The sequence below is a fragment of the Martes martes genome (assembly GCF_963455335.1).
Source record: "Martes martes genome assembly, chromosome: 2".
Lineage (NCBI taxonomy): Eukaryota > Metazoa > Chordata > Mammalia > Carnivora > Mustelidae > Martes > Martes martes.
In genome coordinates this window covers 146799438-146809095 of record NC_137889.1, presented here as the reverse complement: position 1 = coordinate 146809095, position 9658 = coordinate 146799438, and the positions used below count along the sequence as shown (strand labels likewise).

General features: G+C 48.7%; 1 protein-coding gene across 1 annotated transcript in view; it reads left to right on the top strand.

The window, feature by feature from the left end:
- The first annotated feature begins 2978 nt into the window (after nucleotides 1-2978).
- The window catches only part of HS3ST1 (heparan sulfate-glucosamine 3-sulfotransferase 1), a 28161-nt gene continuing 21481 nt past the window's right edge, over nucleotides 2979-9658 (top strand). The window contains exon 1 of the mRNA XM_080797161.1: nucleotides 2979-3193. The gene's annotated coding sequence lies outside the window, so the exon portion shown is untranslated. The remainder of the gene's footprint in view (nucleotides 3194-9658) is intronic.

The following is a 9658-nucleotide window of genomic DNA, read 5'->3' as shown; positions in this document are numbered from 1 at the left end:
TGGGGTCCCGGGATTGAGCCCCACATCGGGCTCCCTGCTGAGTGAGGAGTCTGCTTCTCCTTCTCTCTCTCCCCTTACCTGTGCTTCCTCTCTCAAATAAATAAATAAAATCTTTTAAAAAATGAGGCAATTATAATTTCAAAGAGGTCTGGTACAAGGACAAAACGTACACATACTGTAATCCATCTTGCCCATGTGCCAGGCCCCAAAGCCTTGAACGAATCCCAGTCGGTATTAGTACTGATTAGTACAGATTGTTGGTTGAATGCATAGCTCATTTGGTTTTGTTTCCATTTTATTCTCTCAGGCTTTGTCTTCTGCAGAACACAGTTTACCACTTAACTGATGCCAGTGAGTTTTGGTACAGTTGGGTTGTGGGGATCAGTCTGGTTTCGTCTTGAGATAAGACTTTCTGCTTCTGTAGGGCATGGGTGATGTCTTCACTGTCCACTTCTTGCTCAGTACCTGACATAGAATTGAACACATACTAGGTGCTCAGCAAAGAGTCTGGTATCTTATAACAGGTAACAGATCATCTATTAAACCATCTCATTTTCCAGTTGATGACACTGAGTAAGAGGGTTTTAGGCCAGATATGTATCAATGGCAGCCAGTCTTCAAGAGCAACCACCACTGTGTCTCCTGTGAGCCTCCATTCTGACACTGACAGCCCTGATAGGGAAACACATCTGACCCAATCCAGCAGTCTTTGAGGGGTTACACTGTTTTAGATAATGTGCAAGGTTCTGGAGAGACAACACAGAGTTCTCTTTGGTTCCCAGCATGGTCCCCACAATCTAGTGGGGAACCCAAATCTCTAAGCTGATATTTTCAATACAATATTTGTGCTGTTACACCAGAGCTGAGTTCTGGCAGTATGTAAATGCCTGGTTAATAAACCAACTCATGCCCAGAACAGGTCAGAGAAGGCTGTTTAAGAGAAAAGACAAATTCCTTGCCAGAGACATAAAGCTAACTAAGAACAAAAGAGCCAAATAATACTTTCTTACTTGTCTGAACAAAAGAATGCTGATCATTGATCAATGAACATTGGCAGACACTTAAAAAATGAGAGAAGTTAAAATCCAGTCCTCAAATTCTTAATCACTTGCCAGATCTACTTGGGGTTGCTTCTTGCAAGTGAAGTTTCTAGCAGAGACTCGGGGCTGGGGCCTAAGGTTCTCCTTCCTTTTCAGGACTTGTAGTAGGGAACCAAGCAGACCTGTTAACCTGCTCTTGGCTCCCAATGTGCCAATGGAATCACTGCCAGCCTCCCTTCGCATCTGGCAAATGAGTAGTGAGACTCAGACTATGTAACAAAAACACTTTGAACTCTCAAGGAAAAGTAATCATACCAACTTAGAACATCAAAGCTGCTCCCTATTTTGAAGAACCCATGATCTGCACTAGGCTTAGCTGCTGGTAGAAGCTTAAGGATACCAGTAATTGGCAAGGGTTTATCTCAGACTACCATTTGACCTGCACAACCTCTTACATGATTTTATATAGCTTCATAGGATGGGGGGTGGGGGAATACTCCTTTTTAAGCCAACATAAATTTAAATGCTGAGGCTTTTCAAAGTGGGGCTTTAAAGTGACACTATACACACACACACACACACACACACACACACTCACATATTAACATTAGTCTGGCTCAGAGAAGTAGCCAGGGTCACAAAAACCCCTAAAAGCTTATTTTCCAAAATAAGTCTTGTTCTTGGCCTCCCAAATGCTATTGACTTCATCAGATAGAGATGCTGGTCTTTGCTTTGCTTTCTTAAAGGGCAGTAGGTAACAACTCATGAGTAAAGGGGTCAACTTCCTATGGCAACCATTCCATAAATGGGAAAGTATTTTTAAACCAAGCAAAATTAATGACAGAATTTTTAAAAATTAATGACAGATTGAATGACAAAGTCAAATTCTTCCAAATACTTATCTTCCAATATTTAAGATGTGGAAGATCTAGTGAAACTTCACTTAAATTACTTTGATGTTCATTTGGCAGTTTTCTTTTCTCTTTCCATGTTTCTTTCCTCTCTCCTTCCTCCTTTCTAACGTGTTTGCTGACCTGCCTTTGAGGGCAGCTTCCTTTGGCTCAGGTAAGCTGGTAAGCAGGCAGTCCAGCCTCTGTAAGGAGATTTCAACCCCACGCCCCTGGAAATCTTAAATCTGAAGTTGAGCTACTTGGATGCTGGTCGAGTTCTTCCCCAAAACCTCCAGCTACAGGATCTACAGGATCGGGGGAGGGGACAGAGAAACTCTGCTTCATTTCAGGGCTGGCGTTTACCACCTTGGGGTGCTAGTAAAAGAGGTGAATTCTCCAGGCTCTCCCGGTAAACCTGCATACTCCCGGGCGCGAAACCGAAGTAGAAGGGCGTGTTCAATGACGACCCGGGGTGTTCCGGGGCCTGTTCCCTGTGCGGATTCAGGCTCCAGCTGCCTGGCCGCTGGCGTCCCGGTCCGGAGGCGGTATAAGTTCCAGGGGATGGCGCCTTTGGCCTCCAGGGCGGCGCAGGGAGCACCCGCACCAAAGGTTGGTTACCGGCGGAGAAGGAAACTGTGCGGACCCACCTGACAGGAGCACAGCTCCGGGAACCCTGGGGCTGAGAGTGCGGAAGGAGGTGGGCTGGAGTTCGCACCTACCCTTCCCCAGCAGGGGGTAGGGATTAGACAGGACGTCCCAGGTTCGCCGCGAACGCAGAATCATGCAACCCACAACCGGCCCCACCCTCCTGGACTGAAACAAGGAGCCGCGGAGCCGTTGGGCCAGATGGACTCGTCCGAGACACGGAGACATCCGGACTCAGCGCAGCACCAGAGCGGGCCGGGCAGCAGTGGGCGCTCGCGATCCTCCTCTGCCCCGCGCTCTCTCCCTCAGGACCCGGCCTCCTCCGTCCCCTCCTCCTGCTCCTGCTCCTCCTCCTGCTCCTCCCCTCCGCGGGACTGTTCGCCGAGCCTCCCGCCTGCAAAGTCCCCGGCGCGAGGGCAGTCACCAGCCGCCGCCACTGCCTAGTCTCCGTGGGTGCCCGCATACCCTGCCTCGCCAGCCTGCCCCGAGGCGCCCCGAGGCGCCCCGAGGCGCCCCGAAGCTCGCTTCGCCGGCTGCCTCTTCTCCGCGGAGCTGCCCATGGCTCAGCCCGAGAGCCGACTTCGGGCGCCGGACCGGCTCGACCGCGGCGCTGCTCAGGTGAGTGCCGCGCGCTAGGGGCGGGGGCCGCCCAGCAAGACGGAGTAGCAAGACCGGGGACCGTCGGGGTGCCCTCAGTTGGCGCCGCGGATTTAGGGTGAGCGCAAAGCCCAAGGTGAGTCGAGGCTGGAGCAAGTGGAGTGGATGTGGGGGAAACAAGGAAGGAGAGACACGGGGTTTTCCATCCTTCTCACCTCCTCTCTTGCCCTCTCAGGTCTGCAAATCCAGAGAGACTGTTTTTTGTTGTCGTTGTTTTTGTTTTAATAGGCAGGTATTCGGGTTTCTGAGTTTGTGGGTTGGATCCTCCCCCAGCAGAGTCAGGAGGCTCGCTCCTGCCCACAGCATCTCCCTAGGACTGTGCGGGGCAGCCCGAGCGCAGCGCGCAGCAAAGCCAGGGTACCACTCTGGCTGGGAGCTGGGGCAGGGATACAGTCAGCAGAAGTCAGTGGGTCGAGTGAGCATTCCGGGTGGGGAAATCTAGGTCTGTTTGCCCTTGCATTTGGTCGGAGTGGAGGAGACATGGGACATCTCCCGGGGGGCGGGGATGCTCGGGAGGAGAAATATTATAGGTAACCTTTTTTACGAATGCCGATTCTATACCGTCCTGCTATTTCATTTTACTTTTTACCTATTTTTTTTTCCTGCCTCTGTTTCTATTTCGAGCATCTCGGGTGGTGGCGGCAAATAAGGGTGCAGGGAGGCGGGGCGCCCACCCGCGGAGGGAGTGAGTAGACCCTCTTTTCGATCCAGGGGCCGACTCGGCGAGCCTGACGTCTCCAGGTGCGCTCTCGGAGCCAGACCGCGGACTGCGCGCTACTCCCCCTTCTGGCTCCAGCTTGTCCCGGGAGCCGGAAAGCCGGCTTCCAGAGCCGGGAGTAGGATGGGGAAGCCGGCGAGAGCAGAAACAGGGATCCAGGACGCGGGTGTGGGGTGTGCTTCGCTCCGAGGTTGTGTGCCGGCGCTGTGCACCTTCCTTTTCACTTCCTCGGCGGGCGGGCGTCCCCGTTTCCTCGCACACCCAGGCCCCTCTCTTGGGAGTGGGGTTGCATCCCTCCTCCGCCCTTCACTGTGCAGGACCAGACGTTGCCTTGCCTTGCCTTGCGCGAGTCTCGCTCCTCCCCCAGCATTATCTGCCGGCTATTTTTATCCACTACTTGCAGGAAGATGCTTTTGGGGGGATTCTGGGGAAGAGACTCCAAACCCGCTCTCTTCGCACTGCGCTCCCAGAAGCGGTACCCTGCTAAGAGGGAGCGGCCACAAGGAATGGCCAAGGGATTGGGGATGGAGTGTATGCGCTCCTACTCCCGAAGTCAGAGCTCTCAGAACCCGGCACCACAGGCTCGGCTGCGCCGCTCGCCGGGGGAGCCGGTCCCGGGAGGAGCCCCTAGCGTCCGGGCGCCTTCCTTGGCCGGCTTTTGTGGCTGCAGCCCGAGCGCACGCATGATCCTTTGGGTCCTAACTCTTGCGATTGCGCTTTGCAGCCAAATCTCACTTTATTATATTGAAATGGAATTACCAACTTCCATTCAAGGGTTAATTACAGGAATTCCGTCTTAAAAAGGGGAGGAGGGACATAACCTAACTTCTACCCGCCTGTATTTCTAAAGCCCATCCTTTGGCATTTGGAATTATTCTTACTTTCAGCATTTTCAGTAAAAATTGGGTGCAATTGGAATAAGCCTGACCTCGTGAAATTCCAGGAGATGGACGCCTCAGAGCCAAATTCCCGCTTTACTCTTTGTATTTCCAGGGCTTACATTCTTCTACTCCCATAGGATTGCAGAACTAACACGTTCAAATGGACCCTTGTGTTACATAAGGTTTTCTCCGGCGCTAGAAAGAAAAAAGATCAGCTTCTTAAGGAGTCTTTAGGGCCTTCCGCGGGTCCCTCTAACTCTTGGCCGGCCAGAGCTCCGCCCGGTGGATCAACAACTTAGTGACTAAGCACTCCTAAGTCCTAGCAGTTAATTAGGACAGTAGCATTGAGTGAGGATTGGGGAAGCTGCCTGGTGTAGGATGCACTGTAGCTTTAAAATGTTTAAGATGGGAGTTTTTGGGGTTTTGTTTTTGTTTTGCTTAAGAAACTGGTGATAAAGAGGTACCTTGAACTTGCAAATGGGATCAGGAAAAGTCTAGGGCTCTTAGCTCTGTAATTGGTACCCCTACTATGAACCCAGTAGTCCTCCAGCTTGAAGCCATGCTTTGCACAGTGTAGATGTACGGAAGCCCTTTACTTGGACTCCAAAATATAGCTGAAGCTTGTGCTTTTATTGTCAAAAGAGGAAACCCCCTTCCTGGAAAAGTCCTGAAAGAGCTCTTTGAAGGGAAAGCCATGTGGGAGCTTTTCTTACTTTGAATCACCATTTGATGGTGCTTGGAAGGGGCTGGAAATATGGACTGCCTTTCCCCTCTGCCAGGGCATCTACCCAGGGTAGCACATGCCTGCTGTGAGTACTGAGTCCTGTTCTCTCTGTTGAGGCTAGAGTTTGGGGAGAGCAACACTAAAATGGACTGATGCTCTGATGGCCATGAACCTGTACCCAGGGTCAAGGCTCAGAGAGCAGGTTGCAGGGCTTGTCTCTAAGCCAGAGTCCTTGCAGTCTTAGAGGGGGTGAAGGCACAGCTGGAGAGTAGTAATGTTCTAGCACCTATGTAGGAAATGCAGTAACTTTTCAGGGGGCATTGGAAAAGAAGGGGGTTGTTCCCCATCACTTTTGTGTGTCATCCTTCAGCTCTACCAATGACCTAGTGCTTCGTGTAAAGCTGCCCTTTCTAAGTGGGGAGGCTGGGGAATCTGCTAGCTGCTTTTGGAGCCAGCTTCTTGCCCCAGACCCGAAGCAAAGACTCCTTCCCTCGCTAAGGGAAAGAATCTCTCAGATTCTGCCTCTGAAAAATAGAGACTGAAAGGTTATTATGAGAAAGTGAGAAAATGTATGTGAAGAGCATTTTGGCAATTCTAAAACCCTGGTGGAAAATGTTTAGGGCTACTGAACATGCTTTTCCTGCAAAGTTCATTTGGCCTATTTTAATTACAATTTTTGTATGCCTGTGTGAATTACATATGCTAAATATTAAATGGGGGAAAGGATTTCATATAACGGGTCAGTATCTCCTTGTGATCACCTGAAGTTCATCAGTACCAGGCCTCAATGTTTCTCAGAACGATTAATTTCTTGTTTTTGGGGTCAGAGTTAATTTTTTAGAGTTCTTTTTTTTTTTTTTTTCTTCTTAACTTCATGGATTTTATATGTCCTCAATTCTTTCTTTCTTTCTTTTTTTTTTTTTTAAAGATTTATGTCTTTATTTGACAGACAGAGATCACAAGTAGGCAGAGAGGCAGGCAGAGAGAGGAAGGGAAGCAGGCTCCCTGATGAGCAGAGACCCCGATGCCGGGCTCAATCCCAGGACACTGAGATCATGACCTGAGCCAAAGGCAGAGGCTTTAACGCACTGAGCCACCCAGGAGCCCCCTCAATTCTTTCTATCTATCTTTCTATCTATCTGTCTGTTTGGAGGAAGGGCCCTGATACTGATTAATCAGAAAAGGAAGAAAGTTGCAAATGAGTGTATCAGTTGGGGAAAAGTGATGCATGCTCTGTTTCAGGAGATAAGCTAGGTCTCCCTTGTCTAAATCTGTCATCAGTATGAAGGACTGGCTCTCTATTGCATTTTCAGCATTCCAGATTTGCCCTTAGGACCTAGCTAAGTGCCTGGTCACTTAGTAAAGGCTCCATAAGTATTTTTGAAATAAGTGAATGAATGATTGAACGGCATCTTCACAGCAACCCTGTGTTGTGCACAGGCAGATGGCACAATTTCTATTTTAAAGATTTGGAATCTGCAGATCAGAAGAAAAGTTAACCAATTTTCTGAAGGTACAGAGGATTCCAGATTGGAGTTCTGGTCTGTCTGTTCTCATTCGGCTCCGCTGTACTATTTGCATTGTCCTATCCCTCCCTTCACCACTAAAACCCTCCTCATCCACAGTGGACTTTTGCATTTTGGAAAGGTGTTCACAGAGGGACTTCTCAGTGGGAGGTAAGGCGCTCTCTCTCTCTGCTGGTTCATCTCTCTGGGCCCTGCACAGAGGCTCAGTAGGATGAACCCACCTGGGACCTGGCATCTTGCGGGACTAGCTAAAGGATGCAAGGATAGCTAAGTGTTCATTTACCACCCTGAGTCATGAATCAGGTGGCGTCAGCCACAGTGTGAATATGTCAGGATTTCCCCAGGGTTCTGTTCCCATGGCATGATCCTGCCATATTCCCTGACACTAAGGTTCCCTCCATTCCTTCCCTTTTAACAAGCCTGGCTTCTCAGCTTCTTCTCAATTCCTAGAGGTAACCCTTAGTTTTCAAGTCCATTCCTTTTTCTCTTTGAGTTAGCCAGAATTGTAACGAGCTGATGTGCAGCCTTTCCAGATCCATCTGCAGGCCTGCCTCTGGCATGACGCTTTCTCAGCTTCCTCTGCCCACAGGGAATTAAGCTCATAGCTTTTTCAGTTCATTAGAATAATATTTACTGGGCCACAGTTTTTCAATAGTTATGTGGTACCACCAGACTTCTAGAAAAATGAATACATTATTCTTCCAAGGAAATGCTGTAACATAAGGGAAATAGATCCCAGTTGGCATCTTTACTTTTTTTTTTTTTTTTTTTTCTTCCCCATGCTGCCTGCTTTCTGGGAGCTTTCCAGCAGGGGTCGCACACCGAAATGCCTTCAGTAGCCAGGCAAGTCAGGGCCTCAGCAAACAGGCCTTAACAGCCTGTGCCTGGGTAAGAAGTTTGTGTGTTGGGGGAGCACTGGAGCTCAGACCCAACATCGGTTGCCAGTAGGACCTCTGGCCCAGTCCAGCCACATCTGATTTTCTTGTTTTTTTCAAGATGGGCTGTAAGTTCACGATTTTATGTAGAATCTACTGAGTTTTAAGTGCCAGGAGCTAAGGCAGTATTTTGAAATAATCCCATGTGGGCCACGCAGAACACTTCTGTAGGTAGCCCTTATATCCATCCCATGGGCCTCCAATATATGGTCTCTGGTTTCCGGGGATAGGAAAGAAATGGTGAGAATATGAGACTCCGTGAAATCAGCTACCTGGGGTGTTGGGGCAAGGGTGTATTGGGTGTGCTGTGTAGACAACAATCTAGTATATGGAGTGTTTGCTCCTGCTCTTCCTGTTCCTTTAGGAGGCAGTTGCAACACTACATTTAGACCTTTAACACATGTGTACTGAGTTCTGACCACGGACCCAGGATTGTGTGACACCATAGGGAGTAACACAGATGGGAATCCTTGTCATTGTCCTTAGCTTCTAGTGGATGGGACAGAGGAAAGCAAGATAAACAGGTACAATCTGTCCTATGTTAGAGAGCGATGTGCTAAGGATAAATCAGGGGAAGGCCATCTCAAAATCCAGGGTTCTGGAGGTAAAACCTCAGGCAGGTAGCCGGGGATCTCAGAGTTCAGTCTCTGACACAACATATTCAAAGTGAAATGTCACCATCTGACGTAAAAGATTTCTGCGTGTGGGCGTTTGGACCCTTGATTATATTCTCAGAGTTGCTATTGTGGATAAACCCCTGATAATGGACTTCTCTCCTAATTTTAATGAAATTGACTACTGAGCCCATTTACTGAGTGTCCACCATGTGCCAGACACTGGATTCAGTGCTGGTATGCATTAACACACAAAACCCACCAAGGACCAGTCCTCAAGGAAATTGTAGACCAGCACAGAAGACATCAATAAATGATCCCCATAGAGTAGATAGCTAAGGTAAGCCAGCAGCAGGGGAAGGCTGTCTTCACCACTGAGTCTGGGCACTCAGAACTCTGATATTCAGCACCTTTTTACGAGCATCTGAAATGTGCTACAAAGAGTTTCCCTCTCTGCTGCTCTACCTAGTTGAAACGGGGACTCCATCATCAGTGAGGATATTTTGAAACTTTCATTTCTTTACCTGGCAATGACATTTTGTATTATTACCAAAGTTCATTCTGCATCACAAAAATGAAATATTTTAAAAACTGATTCTATGTGTGAAATCTACTTGTGCCCTTTGGAACTCTGATACACCCTCCCCCAAATTGCCCCAAGTTTTTATGTTGACTCTTGTCACCCAGGGCAGTTGTGCAGAAGAAAACAAACAAACAAACAACAACAACAACAAAAAAACATCTTGTTCTTAACGAACTTAGAGATAGTCTTGCAGTCAGATAAATTAGAACATTTTTGCATATGAGGTGGTGAAGGCATAGTGCTTGGGCCTCTGCCTGGGTCAGTGGCAGCCCTTTCCGGGAGAAAACCTCCTTGAAGTCACTGTGTTTATTTCTCTCATTGCAACCTTTCTCTCACAGCAGGATTTGTGGCAATAATGATTATCTGGAGTCCTCTTGTTACTTTCTGTCTCTGACTCCCCATCAGAATCCGTGCCCTAGGCAAGCAGACATCTGGACCCACACCA